Consider the following 14,426-nt stretch of genomic DNA (forward strand, 5'->3'; position numbering starts at 1 on the left):
AGTGGGAAACACACAATTTATCTCATTAGTGTTTTATAGTTATTGGAGATCCTCAGTTTCTCAAATGTTGCCAACTATGAAATGTCAAGCCTGTGTACTTTAGTGAAGGATCTGTCATGGTTTGCAGAATCAGAACAAAATGATAGAACTGTTAAAGTTGTCTTTGACTGATCCTCTTATCTCCCTTTATAGTGCTCCCTCTCAATATAATTCAATCCCCAGGCCTGTTTTTGAGAAATTAGTAGGGATAAGGCACTGTGTTGCAAGCAAAGATAAACAAGACCCAAGCATTGGCCTTCTTTACAGGCTGTCAACCCATAAATTATCCACCTTCCGTAAGAGCCTATCAAAATTCCCAATTTCTTATCCAGAATAGAAGAGTGCTTATAGATTCAAGTAACTCACACTGAATGATTGATAGGCTGAACCTCGTCCATAGTTGAAGCTGTCACTGCTCATATGCCTGGGACCTTACCCAGCATCTCTGTGCCTGGGAGCTATTTCCAGAACTGTGGAAGGCTGACCGGTTTCTGTTTAAACAGGACGGAAGTGCTGGGAATTAACACCAGGTTGGAGCAGCCTTCAATCAATGACTGGTGAACTCCAGCTCCCTGCCCCTCACACTGGAGAATTCTGAGAACTTTTTATCTAAATCTTGGAGTTTCCCAGCAGGATTTAGTTCTAGCCTCCCTCTAGAGTTGCTGGCCTACTGATACAGCATTTATTGACTGGTTGATTGTCTCTGTCTCACTTCTCCACTTCCCTACCAGTGTTCCTTGCATTTCCAAATAAATTTCTTGCACCCCAAATTTTGTGTTAGTGTCACCTTATAAGGGACAGTGGTAGTTAGATTCAGGTGTCAACTTGGTTAGGTGAAGGTGCCTAGTTCTATTGCTGTGGACATGAACAATGGTATGTGAACCTCATCTGTTGCTGATTACTTCTGCAGTCATCTAGGAGGCGTGCCTGCTGCAATGAATGATGCTTGATTTAGTTGGCTGGTGCTTAAATGAGAGCTCAACATAGCACAGCCCAAGCAGCTCAGCATACCTCATCTCAGCACTCACAGCTCAGCCCAGGCCTTTGGAGATACAGAAAGGAATCGCCCTGGGGAAAGTTGTTGGGACCCAGAGGCTTGGAGAAAAGGCCAGCAGAGATTACCCTGAGCCTTCCCATGTAAAAAGAAACTCAGATGAAAGTTAGCTGCCTTTCCTCTGAAGAACTATACGTTAACTAAATAAATCCCCTTTTATTGAAAGCCAATCCATCTCTGGTGTGTTGCATTCCAGCAGCTAGCAAACCAGAACAGGGACCCAAACCAAGTTACCACCAGATGTAGTATTTGCATATTAAAAGATAAGCTTGTTTCTCCAAATGGACTTTCTCAATATTTTATCTCAAAATCAGTAGGCAAGACGGGACTAGTGATTGAAGGAGCTGCTTTACCCTGTGCCTACATCAGCACTCACCTCTTCATGACTGACCTCCTTCCATGGTCTTGTTTCTGTCCTACATGCTGTTCAGGACATCCCAAGTCCCTACCTTGACCCCGATCATCCTTTGACTTTCCCTAGCCCCAGTGATGTCTGGAATGATATTTCCAATGATTTACACCACTTGCTTGTCATTTATCAGTGTTAGAAGACCTCAGGTGATTTTCTAGTATGCAAGAATGTCCAGTTGGGAATTTCCTTGAGTCAGGATCTACCTAGTCACTATTTCTGCAGGTCTGAAGCTCTTTTTTAAAGGGCAGAATGAGAACTCTTAATTGAAGTCTTAAAATTGCCGTAGTTCCTTCATGCCCCTGAGCTCTGGACTCTCACCTGGCCCTTTCTGTTCCTAAGTTCCAGTTTGGCATTATCTACAGCTCACCAATGTAGATGCTTTGCTTGTGACTTATTGATATTATTTCCTCAATTGTTTCCCTTGAAAATGACACTCGTTTTTCAAAAGGCTAACCCTCTGTCAACATTCAAATCTAAACTCTTCTTTCTTACCTGACTTACCTGCCAAACAGCAGTGACAGGCTCTTCCTCAAATGATTTGAGTGTCACAGGGTTGCAGTTGGGATGTAACTTTTTGCTGCAGGGGTTACCTCTATGCTGCTTCTGATCCATGAGGTCACCAGCACCTGTCAGGACCTTCAGCAAAGATCATTTTCGTAGGCTGAAAAGTTGAGACTGTGTTTATTCCCATGTGTGACTTTCAGGAAGCAACCATGTATTGAGCGTCTTTGTGATGTCATTAACTCTACTTTGGTTGTAAAAGACATCCACAATATCTACCCTGGTGAACTTCCCTCTGGTGGAAATGGAACCCAAAATATGTGTTTCTTTTGAGAGACTCAAATCTGTGTGCCTCCTCCAAGCAAACACTGAACTTTTCAGACATTTTGGTCATCTTTTAAAGATCTAACAGTTCAAGACTGTCTTCCATTCAACTTTCATCTAAGGCATTCCACATTTCAAGTCCTTATCAATACAAAGTCAGCCAGGCTTTATCATTGTATCACAAATCCTACAATGCTACATCTATCCTCTGGTCTCACTTCCTGCTCAAGAGATTGCAGCACTCACACTATAAGCTGTCTACTTTTTTCTCAATATACATGAAATGCATGCAATTTCCCAACAATAAAATCTGGAAGGCTGTCTCTCTAGCTACATGGATCTGAAAACCAGCTGTACTTTCTATGAATTCTTTACCGTAAGACACACATGCCACCGAATCTGGCATTCTATTTTTACATTACTGTTGTTGTAGAATTTTTTCAATCTGTTCCTGAAGCTGTTCTGATAAAACAGCAACCAACAAAATGTCATGTTCTTTTTTCTGTGAAAGAATATTTGGGGCTGATTCTCATTGTACGTAGGAATCTGTGACAGACCTCATGGCTTAGGAGGATCGCTCCATTCTGGTTCAGGGTTCCCCATACAATTCCCGGGTTCCATGTGCAATCCCCAGCCCCTGGTTTAATAGCTTTGGTTTCAATTTTCTTCTCCTGCTCTACAATGTCCTTAGCTTGGTTAACTTTTTCCTTTTGAATTCCTCTTCTTTTGTGCTCTTCTTCCTCTGCAGCTCCTGCACTGATAAAGGATGTCAAAGAGCAACCAGGGAGGAAAACAATCATATAGTAAGCATTATAATTTGAATCAATAGCAAAACAGTTGCTATTGATAATTGCTATTATCTATGATTTTGCACAAGTTTTTTCACCTCTCTGTTTCCATTTTCCCATCTGTAAAATGGGTAGCAATAACACCTATCTTACAGGCTGGTTGTAATGAAAATAATTTTTTTTTTCATTTGTTGATCAAGGTCTGTGTTTACAAAAAGGAGATAGCTCTGTGTTGGTCTAAATGAAAAAAAAAATGGCAATAATTGCCTACCTAATCATAAATGCTAACTACTTTTATTGCCCAGCCTGATGCAAAGAGATTTTGAAGGAGAGTGTTTGATATTCAGGAATTTCCTAGATATCAATTTGACTGTATTGTTCAGAGGGTAGCCTGCCTCCTTTCCACCTCCCCACCAGCTGTCTGTTAAAGTTTTCCAACCCCAACAGTATTTCTACAACTCCCACCCCACCCCCTCCCACATGTTATTTAATCTGTTAACTTCCGGCGGAATCCCATGTCACTGCTGGCATGCTTTCTGCATGCATGATTCCAAATTGAATTGAATACAATTGTGTTGAGTTTCAAAGGGGGTCAATAAATAATACCTCTTTTCCCTACTGAGCTAATTGAGAAAAAATATATATACCAATGCAAGATGAAAAAGTATATAGAGATAGAGGGGCTGATCACAGTGGCGCAGCAGGCAGAGTTCTCGTCTGCCATGTTGGAGACCTGGGTTCCATTCCCGGTGCCTGCCCACGCAAAAAACATAGATAGATGGACAGATTTAGATCTAGATATAGATATATACACAATATCATCTTTATTCTGATGAAGCTGGTATTGGAGAAGGTAGCTTACATCTGCAGGGAAGCAGACTTCCTAGTACTAAGTCCCGCAAACCTACAGACCGGAAGGGACTTCCCCTCCTACTCAGGCAGGGTTGTACCCATAGGCCTCTCCCCGAACCTTTACTGCTAAACCACATGGGCAAACGCACTCTGTGGGCAGGTTTTCTCCCAAGAGAAGGGAGAGAGGAAGAGATTGCAGAGTACTCGCCATGTTGTGTTTTCCCAAATTCCCAGTGAGACTAGTCATTTCTCTTCTAGAAAGAGCAGTGAGTGAGGAATAGATGTGAGTACTGCCATGCCAGGGGAACTCATCCACAGGAAAGGAAACATCAAGTGTGAAGACAGACAATCTCCAACAGGCTGTGCCTAGTAGGTATAAGACTGGCCAATATCCATTGCAGGAGAGATGCCAAAATGTAAGTTCCCAAGTCCTATCATCACAGCTTTGCCTTCCTGGCAAATCCTGGGTCCTGCCCTGAATTTCTTAAAGAAAAAAATACCAATGCATTTGTTATGAGAACAGGAACTTAAATACTCTTGTGAATGATAAAACATAGCCATGAAGATGCCCCTAGGATAATTTCCTCCAAGTGTAGAAACCAGCTTAAAAGCATTGGTTTAAAGATTTTTGATGCATACTGCTAAATTGCCTAAGTAGGAGATTATAATAATTTGAAGTGTTTGGAAGGATAAATTTCACCACGCCCTTGAATACATAGGATGTTAACAATCTTCTTTGATAATCTAGTAGAAGAAAAAGAGCATCTCAGGTTTTTTCAATTGCATAAGGTTTTTTTTTTTCAATTGCATAAGGTTTTTAAAATCATTTTTCTTTTCTCTTTTAATTTATTTTTCTATTTTATCTTTTCATGTTCCTTCGTACATTTCTAATCACTGTTCAGTTTCTATACTTTTCTATAAAGTGATAAACCTGCAGTGGATTGTGAGGAAAATTATACCTTCATTTTTCAATAATTCCCTTCATTATGTATGCTTGATCAATTTGATATTTCATATTTAAAAATCTACATTTTCTGAAAATATGCAACCCAATTTTCTTTACATTTTTATTTATGCAGAATATTTTTGTCCATGCTTTTACTGAATTTTTCTGAGTCCACGATGTTTTATCAGGCCCAGTTGGTCTTATTTCTGATATCTTATTTTATATTTTTAACTTTTTCATTTTCCAGTTATTCTTTTTTCTTTCTTTTACTTCTCTAACTATCTTAGAGTTACATAACTTGCTTTTGTATTTATTAGTAGCTACTGTTTTTACATTTAGAAAAACATAATTTAAACCTATACTTTACTAAATATCAGTGAGATTTTTTATTCTGTCTTTCCTATGTAAGGTTAAAAATAAACACTTCAGCATTCTCTGCTCTCTTTCCTCCATATTTTTCTCTATTTTTTAAAAATATAATTTGAGATTTTAATCTGATTTTATTATTGTCATTTTGTTTTCTTCTACGTTCCATACCTCCCTTTTTAAGAATGTTTACAGTTGCATTTTCCTGTGTAATCATATTTACAATATTTGTTTAGAATAAATCTTATTTTCAGATAGCTTCAGTATTGTGACTTCCTGATTTGAAGTTCTGTATTTTAAATGGTTTCTCAGTTAACTAGGATAAAACTTTGAGTAATTTGTAAGTGTAAGTTTGTTGCCTGACCATGCAGTAGATTCTTTGCCCGATGCATTCAAATGACCTATTCTGAGACACTGGGATTTCAAAGAGAGAAAGCGTTTATTGCTAGGCTTGAAGCAGGAGAGCAGATGGCCAAGTGGCCCCCAAATCTGTCTCTCTGTACTGATAGTTTTATGGTATCAAAAGATGGGTAGGTTTTAAGATAATGAGCACAATAGCTCTAGATGATGAGGTTAGAGGTGATCTAATTCTACAGCATACGCAGATAGATTACATGGTTAGTCACAGGATGCATGTAAGAAAATGATGGACTTATTATGATAATAGGCATCATTTTTAGTATTATAATGAGGTATACGTCACTTATAAGTCAAAATCTAAACTACTGTGCATATCATGCAGGTCCATTTTGGTTAGATCTAGTTTCAGCCATCAAGGTAACTTTGGAATTGGGGTGGGTTAGTTCTGGGCTGACCCAAGACCCTTCATTAATAAACATTAGGGGCTGTCTTTGATGATCACAAGACTTCAAAGTGAAAAACAACAGATAATACCTACATGGAATTTTGCACAGGGCATGAGATATTGCTGGTTTGTTCAAGTTAGTGTGATGCCCCAATATATTCCAGAGTAACTTGGGCAGAGAATAAAAAAGTATTAACAAAGTCTCCTTGAGGGACTGGAGAGAAAGGAGGAAATATTTACTTTCCCCATCTGGGGAATTCCTGATATCCTCACAAGCAGTGGGGACAACCAATTCAATAGGCTGAGTCTTCATTCTTGGGGTTCACTACTTTGAAACTTATTCCCACTAAGGAGAAGCTAAACCTACTTAAAATTATGCCTAAGAGTCACCCAAGAGAACCTTTTTTGTTGCTCAGATGTGGGCTTTGTCTCTAAGACAATGCAGCAGATGAACTCACTGCCCTCCCCTCTACGTGGGACAATGACACCCAGAGGTGTAAATCTCCCTGACAACCTGGGAAAGGATCCCCAGAATGAACCAGGACCCAGCATCATGGGATTGAGACAGACTTCTTGACCAAAAGGGGTAAGAGAGAAATGAGACAAAATAAAGTTTCAGTGGCTGAGAGACTTCAAACAGATTTGAGAAGTTATCCTGGAGGTTATTCTTATGCATGATATAGATATCCCTTTTTAGTTGATGGTGCATTGGAGTGGCTAGAAGAAAGTACCTTAAACTGTTGAACTGTATTCCAGTAGCCTTGATTCTTGAAGAAGACTGTATAAATGTATAGCTTTTACAGTGTGATCATGTGATTGTGAAACCTTGTTATCTGATGCTCTTTTTATCCAGATATGGGCAAGTGAGTAAAAAAAATAAGGAAAACTAAATAGAGAAATAATAGAGGGGATAAGGGGTAAAAACAAAATTGGGTAGATTGATATACTAGTGGTCAATGATAGAGAGGGGTAAGGGACATGGGATGCATGTTTTTTTAAATTTGTTTCTTTTTCTGGAGTGATGCAGATGTTCTAAAACTGATCATAGTGAGGAATATACAACTATAGGATGGTATCGTGAGCCATTGATCGCATACTGTGAATGGACTGTATGTGTGTGAAGATTTCTCAACAAAAATATTTTTTTAAAAAAGGATAAAAGGGGGTACAAGTGAGGGTCAGTCACATAGTTTTTACAATCACAAAGGCACAAGTCTATACAATCATTATTAGAGATCAAGGCAGCTGGATTACAGTTCAAAGATTTCGGCTATTTCCCTCTGTCTAATATATCAGAAAGTAAAAAATGATCAGCAACCATAATCATCCCTTAAATCCTAACTTCTCAATTACCCGGGAAGGAATCCTACTTGTTGTGGGTGGAACTGTGTCCCCCCAAAAGATATGTTCAAGTCCTAACTCCTGGTACCTATGAATGTAACTTTATTTAGAAATAGGATTTTGTTGATGTCATCAAGTTCATACTGGATGAGGATGAGTCCTGACACTGGTGTCTTTATAAAGGAAAGGAGAGGGAGACTGGATACAGAGGGAACAGACACAGAGGGAAGAATTCCACAGTGCATTGGAGGGAGGGTTTGGAACGATTCAGACACCAGCCAAGGAACGTCAGGGTTTGCTGATACTTTGTTACTATAGTCCTAGGAAAATAACCCACTGAGTCCTTGTGTATCTAAGACTGTTTTAATTAGCTTCATAAATGAAAAGCTACCTCGCCTGATGTACCATTGGTGGGGTAGGCCATAAAAATCCCCTCCGAATACACAATCTTAGCGTCCATATCATTGATTCTATTTTATCAAAATCCATTCCACTCTTTACCGATCTAACATTATTTTTATTTTTTCAACTTCCTTTATTGTATAATATTACATACGTGCAAAGCAAAGAAAGAAAAAAGCAATCATTTTCAAAGCACTCTTCAACAAGTAGTTACAGAACAGATCCCAGAGTTTTGTTATGGGCTATCTCAGATTTTTCCTTCTAGCTGCTCCAGAACATTGGAGGCTAGAAGGAGTAAATATTTTTTTTATCACCCAATTGACTTTTTTTTCTTTTTTGTGAAAAATATATACAAAAACTAATAAATTTCAAAGCACAGTACAGCAACTAGTCGTAGAACAGACTTTGGTATTGGTTACAATTCCACAATTTTAGGTTTTTACATCTACTGGAGACTAAAAGAAATATCAATATATAACATTATTTTTAATTCTGCTACTTGCTTGTTCTGTTTCTAATTTCCTTGAGTCCTTTCCTTGATGCTACGAGATCATTTTCATTAAAATCTGTTGTATTATCTTTCTATTTTTTTTCACCATTAAGTCCATATTTTGTTTTATTTCCTGGAGAGCACAAAGCAGATATTGGCTGAAGTTTATCATTTTGCTTATAGTAAACCTTTCAAAAATTTGTTCTTTTATTTCTTCAGCTGGCCATATTATCTTTAATGATGGATAAACTTTTTCTAAAAAAAAATCTCTTTCATTTTTCATTTTTGATTTTTATCATGAAAAAGGGCAGTCCTACCTGACATTGATCAAAAATACTTAAACAATAATAATAATAGTAATAAAAAGTTTGGTGACTGCCCATGTGGGGAAAAAAAGTTTGTTTTAACTTTTAGTACCTGTGTATCTAGGTCTGAACATCTGTTTGGTCAGGCCTTTGCTTCAGATATATGGTGTAATTACAGAGAGCTTTTTTTTTTCTCACGCAACTGCCTTTTGAGCCAGAAGGTGTAATTTTTATTGTGCAGGGTCAAGAAAGTATCCACCCATGGGTGGGCCACGGTGGCTCAGCAGGCAAGAACACTTGCCTGCCATGCCAGAGGACCTGGGTTCGATTCCCGGTGCCTGCCCGTGTTAAAAAAAAAAAAAGTATCTACCCACCAAATGTTGAATCGTCAAGCAAGCATCCTGCTGCTCATGAGGTTTCCATTTACTATAGTAGAAATTGCTTTTTTACTCTTTCTACTTACATGCCTGAATGTTCTATAACTATGAAACTAAAATTGGCTTAAAATGAAGTGGTCCTTGTTTTCCCATAGCACCCCTTGTCTTTATCCTTGAACCCTCAAAAGTAGAGGTGTTTGTGGTCTTCTTCCAGAGCTTTCATTACTTTCTTTCCAGAATACTGCACCATTGACTTGGGAGAAAGGGAATTATGAGCTGACTCTTTACGGCTTGCTTCAATATAATACCAAGCACACTATATTTAGCAGAGACTTTGGAATCCTGGCATGTGGTTAGTGCCACTCCCTAGTTTCAGCATGCATGCAAGTTTCTTTCCCTTGAATTTTGTTTTTAATCATTATGGGAAGTTTTCATGAGGGGAGTTTGCATGCTTACTCTTATATTGATATTATTTCCTGGAATTCACAAGCTTTTTGAGTACATATTACGTATCAATCATAGTTTTAGGTAATCAAAGCACCTGAAGGATAATCCCCATTCTCAAGAAACTTATTTTCACAGGGCAGAGGAAGACCTGAATCACTCAGCCCACTCATACTTGGTCCCTCCTCAATACCTGTGCATAAACCTAGCTGCTTGCCAAGACTCAACTTTGTTTTCAGGAATCATGTGACTAGGCCAAGGTTTCCAGAATCAAAGCAAGCAAAACTGGCCACTGCCTGTTTGTTTGGGTTTTTTTTAAAGAATTAAAGTGAACATAAAGGGCAAAGAATGTCCTTGCTAGAGTTGTTCACTGTGTCTGAGAGTCAGAAGTAGAAGAGGGACCAAAAAAGGGAATTTGAGTGAGAAAGCAGTTGTGGGAAAAAAACAATAACAGACACTGTAGGTCGTATGAGGCTTGAATGCTCTGATCTTAGCACTGAGAACTTCCCAATTAAGTCTCCAGAAAGCTTGTGATTTTGTTAAGGGGTCCTATCACAGGCTTTAGTTCAGCCGTTTTAAACTAAGAAATGACAACTGGTCATTCTTAAAATTAAGTCTTACAGAACTAATGGGGAGGAGGTGGTGTTTCAGGAGAAAGTTATAAGAACTCTAGCTTTCACCACTAATGCAAAAACGTTTGTTTTTGTTTTGAGGGAATTGTTTTTGTCTTAAAAGTCCAAAGAAAACTTAAAGCAAAGAATAAATTAGATAAGAACCTCAAGCACTTTCATTTATCACTGTCTGAAAAGTAAAATGTGTTTCTGCGAAGGTCAGATAGTTCTCTTTGTAAATATGAAAAATAAAATCTTCCGTTGCTTTGAATTGTTAGTTATTTGGTTACCATGAAAGACATGCAGACCAAGGACAAACAAAGCCAGTCATTTTCATGGAAGTCCTACGTCCTCACACAAATTAAGTCCTCTCAACATCATGTAGACAGAACAGACTGAAGAAAGAGGAAGCAAAAGAAGAGGTCAGACTCAGAGGTGTCAAGTCCTTGAGCACATATTTTGTCTATTTGTTTCTTTTCTCAATTGCAACTGAACGAGGCTTTGGGTTGTTTTCATTTAGTTTGTTTTTTTGCATGCTTGGGGATTTTTTTTTATTGGATCCCATTCATTGTGAGTTTTAGCTTTTAAGTAAATCAAGGGAAGGGTTTGCGTTCACACTTATACTGGAGAGACCATAAAAGGGGTCCCGTAAACTCCTGACAGAGCATTGAAATGAAATCTCTCTCCACTCCATAAGAAGATGAAATTCAAAAGGAAAGAATCAGAGTTACCTGGTGTATACATCACTCTAACCCTGCAACCAACTGAAAGTCTCTCCTTTCAAAGCTAAGGGCATGGTAGATTTGAATTTGCTTGTAATAAGGCAGGGGGTGGGGAAAGTTGTGGAGGAAATACTTTGATTGAAAGAACAATGCAGACAATTTCAGGGAAGCAGTAGAATAGTATTTCTAAAGGGCAGTGTATGTGACAGACGTTGTGCTTGAATAATTTGCAATTCTTAAAAATTTTTAACCCAGCTCTTATTTTCTCTGCTTACGGATGAGGAACCTGAGATTCAGAATTAAATGACTTGCTCCAAATAATCCAGTAAGAGAATAAATAAGTACTCAAACTGAGGTCTGACTCCAAAACGTATGCCTAATACCTCAACTCTCTGTCCTAAGGAAAACAGAGATTGACCAGATGTTAGGTTAAAAAATCAACTGAGTAAAAATGCAATCAGACAAAAATCCTATACCCTTGCTTACTGTCACCAATACCAGGTGGTTACTGCCCAGTTTCACACGATTCTTAGTCTTTTTAGGGGTTCCTTTGGCAGTCATTTAAAAATCATCTTAATTCCCTGGCTCCAAATAGAAGGGATGGTGGGTTGGAGGTGGGGCAGGGGAGTCCAGAGGCAAGAAAAGGGGAGGTGCCAGAAAGCATTTTCCTCCCTCCCCACTCCTCATCGGAGAGGTAATTTCCTGCTGCTTGTCCGTCATGTGAAAATGCTTACCTGTCTTCTCATTATCTTTCTGCTAAGCATCTGATAGCCCTACTGTTGTTACTCAAATTGTAAACTTTCTGGACTAGCACCAGATGTGTAAAACTGCATCCTCTCACTGCTACAAATTAGTAAAGAGTCAATGCGTAATCTTCGTTTTCTACTTATAAGTCTCACAAAAGCCAAATCTAAAGTGTCTAATCTCTGAATCACTTTTATACAGACCCTGTGTCTTGAAATCAGGGTAAACTAAACATCAAGTGTCATTAGAGGTAAAATAAGATGAAAGCTCCGCAAATGTCAATGTGCAGGACAAATGCTTTGGGTAAAAGAGAAAAGTACAAGGAGGATATAAACAAAATACACTTCTACGAATGATGTAAATAAATAAATCAACTGCATGAAAAGGCACAAAATCTGCTATTTTCAATTTATCTTTCCCTGGTACCTTCTATTTTAGCCATCTGCACTGTCCTAAACCCACACAAGTCTGCATACACACGCACGCACACACACAGAGGCGGATTTGCTCATCTGTTGCTGGTTTATTTTGTTTCCCAGAGAAAACTGTCTGACAAAATGAATAGTCTGGTTTGAGAATGATGTGTTAAGACATCATTCTAGTAGCCAGGCCATCCTTCAAACCTTACATCAGCAACTTCATTCAGCACTTTTCCGACCTGAGGCATCTCGATCTCTCCAGAGTTTCAGTGACGATGGTTCTGCCACACGATAAATGAGCTCGCTAACAGAATGGGAGGTTAGGTGTGTTTAAAGGGCAGGGATACATCCTAGCAGGAGGCTGACACCATTGGTCATGCTTTTTCTGAAAAAACAACAAATACAGGCTTGCATTTCATTTAACACTTGCCAAATCAAAACACAAAATATAATCCTCTCTAACATACTGCAGGATGAGTCTAATTCTCCACTGAATGTTAATAGTCTATTGTTTTCAGTTGAATCAGTTGTTTTCAACTCCTGCTTACACCTTCTTCCCTTGGGGAGATTTTTGGGTCTGGATAATCCTTCTAGTTTGCCTCTTTGTGTTTTTATTCTTTGTTAAATAACTAAGATGATCCAGCCTTGGGGCTATTTGTTCGTGAGAAATGCCTTTCCAAAGAACTAAGAATTTGTCTGTGGAGTGGAGAGATCAATCTGTCTGAACTAGCTTGCTGTATTCCATATGGAGTTTAACTGTAGCTTTTACTGGCAGCAATATGATATACATGTGAAGTTGAAAACAGTTACAAGTTGTAGAAGATCATGAGGACATCGATTAGATGCCTTACAAGAATGACAGCTTTGTTAGCTCAGAGATTGCTATTTTCACTGGAGAAACTTCATGACATAGAGAAAGAGACAGTTTATTTCCCATAGGTGCTCATTCAACAGATGTTTATGGAGCATCTGCTATATATCAGGTGCTGGGCTAGGAAAGCAATGAGTAAGTGAAGGTCCCTTCCTTCATGAAGCTTATATTGTAGTGTGAGAGACAGGTAATTACAAATAGCCATGCTCTGCAGTGTCAGGTAGTGATCACAGCTATGAAGTAAAGTAAACAGACTCAAGGCATAAAGAGTGACATGGTAGAAAGTAGGAGGTAGGTTCTGTTTTGTATGTGATGACCAGGGGGGTCTCCCTGAGGATGTGACCTTTGAGCAAAGACCTGAAAAATGTGTTAGAGTAGCTTAGTGAGAACAGTGTTTTGGACAGAGGAAAGAACAAGGGGAAAGGTTTGGAAATGCAAATGAACTTGGCATGGTGTAGAAGCAGCAAGAATGCTAGTCTGTGGCTGGGAATGAAATGAGGAGAGGGGTAAGGAAAAGTGGACTGGGATACAGAGTTAGGCAGAGACCAGGTAATGTCAGCCCTATGAAACTTAGAAAAGCTCTAACATACAGATAGTAAGGTGTATAGAGCCTAACATAGATTTCAAAGATGTCTGGGGAGTTGCAAGAGTAAAAGCAGGGACCAATTAAAGGGTCATAACAAGGGCATGAGAGAGTTGGATGTGACTTGGACAAGAGGAGTAAGGATGGCTCATGGTGGATAAGGCAGGTAGAGGTGGTTCAGATTTGGGGTATATACTAAAATAGAATGGATTTGTCAAAGAATTGGATATAAAAGTTGAGAGATAGAAAGGAATAAAGGGTGAATTATAAGTCTTTATCATGAGATGCTGAGCACATGGCAGTTCAATTTTTATGGAGGCGGGAAGATTGGGAAAGGTAAGAATTTGGAGTAGAAAAAGAATTGCTCTCTTTTCAGCATGTTTAATTTGGAATGCCTAATAAACACCTAAGGAGTGAGCAATTGGACCCATGAACCAGAGGTCATGGGCAAGGGGAGAGCTAAATAGCAAGGTCTGAAGAAGAGTGTGAGGGTATAGTAAAAACCACGGGATTATGTGAGCTCCCAGAGGGAGAGCGTGTGAAGGGGGATGAAAGAAAACCACCACCATCTCAATGTCCAGAAGAGACAAAGCCAGAGAAGGAAACCCAAGAAGTAAAAGGGAACCAAATAAGTGTGCAGTGTCCTCGATGTCATGTGAAGAAAGTGTGACAAGAAGTAACATCGGAAAAATGTCAACGACAGGAGCAGCAAGACGGTAGCATAGTGAAGTGTGGAATTTAGTTTGCACTCCAGAGTAGCTAGTAAATACCCAAAAATGGTACAAAACAACTGCTGGGGGAATATCAGTGAATAGACACACAACATACTCCAGTCTGGAGCAGGTGGAATGGCTGAGATCCCATGCAGAACTGTAAGTCCCCCAAACTGCAGAGGCCAGTGCCCTTTCCCCATGGGCATAGCAGGCTGTTTCCCCAAGGGAAAAGGAAACAGACTTTACTAGCAGCAAGGGCTGCAAGCTCAAATATGCTCCAGTTGCAGAATTAGTTAGCAAATTCTGACTGCTGAAAA

This window comes from Tamandua tetradactyla, chromosome 4 (assembly GCF_023851605.1).
Source record: "Tamandua tetradactyla isolate mTamTet1 chromosome 4, mTamTet1.pri, whole genome shotgun sequence".
NCBI lineage: Eukaryota > Metazoa > Chordata > Mammalia > Pilosa > Myrmecophagidae > Tamandua > Tamandua tetradactyla.